Source organism: Sardina pilchardus, chromosome 3 (assembly GCF_963854185.1).
Source record: "Sardina pilchardus chromosome 3, fSarPil1.1, whole genome shotgun sequence".
Lineage (NCBI taxonomy): Eukaryota > Metazoa > Chordata > Actinopteri > Clupeiformes > Clupeidae > Sardina > Sardina pilchardus.
Window position 1 is genome coordinate 237,501 of NC_084996.1, and position 2,500 is coordinate 240,000.

At 52.5% G+C, this 2,500-nt stretch overlaps 1 protein-coding gene across 1 annotated transcript in view; it reads right to left on the reverse strand.

Annotated features, from left to right (window-relative positions):
- The window catches only part of LOC134076316 (complement C1q tumor necrosis factor-related protein 1-like), a 48,701-nt gene extending 46,702 nt beyond the window's left edge, over positions 1-1,999 (reverse strand). The window contains exon 1 of the mRNA XM_062531296.1: positions 1,869-1,999. The gene's annotated coding sequence lies outside the window, so the exon portion shown is untranslated. The remainder of the gene's footprint in view (positions 1-1,868) is intronic.
- Positions 2,000-2,500: the final 501 nt, after the last annotated feature.

Here is a 2,500-nt window from a genome sequence, read left to right on the forward strand (position 1 = left end):
CTCTATAGTGCTGAAAGGTTTTGAGCGTACTGTAAAGAGGAGTTTACCTCTATAGTGCTGAAAGGTTTTGAGCGTATTGTAAAGAGGAGTTTACTTCTTTAGTAGCGTGTTGTAAAGAGGAGTTTTCTTCTCTAGCGTATTGTAAAGAGGAGTTGACTTCTCTAGTGCTGAAAGGTTTTGAGCGTATTGTAAAGAGGAGTTTACTTCTCTAGTAGCGTATTGTAAAGAGGAGTTTACTTCTTTAGTAGCGTATTGTAAAGAGCAGTTAACTTCTCATGACTCTGGGCGTGATTGATCCACTCCAATGTGCACATCTACCAAGTAAGGGGCTTGAGGATGCCAAAACAACCAACCCAACCAACACTGCTGGACTTTGTTACTGGGCATGTATGACTTACTGTGTTTTGTGTGAATGTGTATGTGTCGGCTATCTGCTGTGAACCAAATTGCCCCTTGGAGACATTGAAGACATTTCAATTAAATTTGACTCCCTTCCCCTCTCCTCTCTTCTCCTCTCCTCTCCTCCCCTCTCCTCTCTTCCCCTCTCCTCCCTTCTCCTCTCCTCTCCTCTCCTCTCTTCTCCTCCCCTCTCCTCTCCTCTCTTCTCCTCCCCTCTCCTCTCCTCTCCTCTCCTCTCCTCTCTTCTCCTCCCCTCTCCTCTCTTCTCCTCCCCTCTCCTCTCTTTTCCTCCCCTCTCCTCTCTTCTCCTCCCCTCTCCTCTCCTCTCTTCTCCTCCCCTCTCCTCTCCTCTCCTCTCCTCTCCTCTCTTCTCCTCCCCTCTCCTCTCTTCTCCTCCCCTCTCCTCTCTTTTCCTCCCCTCTACTCTCCTCCACTCTCCTCTCTTCTCCTCCCCTCTACTCTCCTCCACTCTCCTCTCTTCTCCTCTCCTCTCCTCTCTTCCCTTCTCCTCTCTTCTCCTCTCCTCTCCTCTCTTCTCCTCCCCTCTACTCTCCTCCACTCTCCTCTCTTCTCCTCCACTCTCCTCTCTTCTCCTCTCCTCTCTTCCCTTCTCCTCTCTTCTCCTCCACTCTCCTCTCTTCTCCTCCCCTCTCCTCTCTTCCCCTCTCCTCTCTTCTCCTCCACTCTCCTCTTCTCTCTTCTCCTCCCCTCTCTTCTCCTCTCCTCTCTTCTCCTCCTCTCTCTATCCCTCTCTCCTCTCCTCTCCTGCCTCTACAGCTTCTCCTCTTCTGCTCCTATAACTGCCCCTGTGTGAGCACTTGCCCTGCCTGCTCAACAGGAAGTTGTCGAGTGGGTGTTTTGTGTGTGTGTGTGTGTGTGTGTCTGTGTGTGTGTTTTGTGTGTGTGTGTGTGTGTGTGTGTGTGTGTGTGTGTGTGTGTGTGTGTGCGCGCGCCTGGATAAATGAGGGGCTCGGAGTCGGAGGTGTCCGTTACACAAAGCAATGAAGAGCAGCAGCTGAGAGAGACACACACACACGCACACCACAGACACAGACACAGACACACACACAGACACAGACACAGACACACACACCACAGACACAGACACACCACACCACACCACAGACACACACATAGACACACACATAGACACACACACACACACAGAGACACAGACACACCACACCACACCACAGACACACACATAGACACACACATAGACACACACACACACACACACACACACACACACACACACACACCACACCACACCATACCACACACCACACCACACACAGACACACACACACACACACACACACACACCACACCACACCACACCACACCACACCACACCACACCACACCACACACACCACACCACACACACCACACACACACACACACACAGTGGCTCCAGCTGCAGCACAGGAGGAGGAAGAGGAGGAGGAGGAAGAGGAAGGTGCCTACCTCTGCTGTGTGAGCCCTGCAGCACAGGAGGAGGAAGAGGAAGGTGCCTACCTCTGCTGTGTGAGCCCTGCTGCACTCCGGTAAAGTCCTGAAGAAGAGAGCGAGTTCGAGAACAACCAGCTGCAGCACACACACACCCGGCTACTCCAGCCACACTGTGCTATCTGAGAGCAGAGAGCAGAGAGCCTCTCATCTCCCCTCTCACACACACACACACACACACACACACACACACACACACACACACACACACACACACACACACACACACACACACACAGAGAGAACAGTGGGAAGCTGCGGAGTGAGCAGGAAGGGAGGGGGGAGGAGACGGAGCATGTCTAGTGAAGTGGGAGGAGTCAAGACAGAACAACAACGACACGAGAAAAAAGAAACGGGTGAGAGAGGTCACTATCCATGGAGGAGGAGAGGAGAGGAGGAGGAGTAGAGGAGAGGGGAGGAGGAGAGGAGGAGAGGAGAGGAGGAGCCAAGACAGAACAACAACGACACGAGAAAAAAGAAACGGGTGAGAGAGGTCACTATCCATGGAGGAGGAGAGGAGAGGAGGAGGAGTAGAGGAGAGGGGAGGAGGAGAGGAGAGGAGAGGAGAGGAGGAGAGGAAGACAGAACAA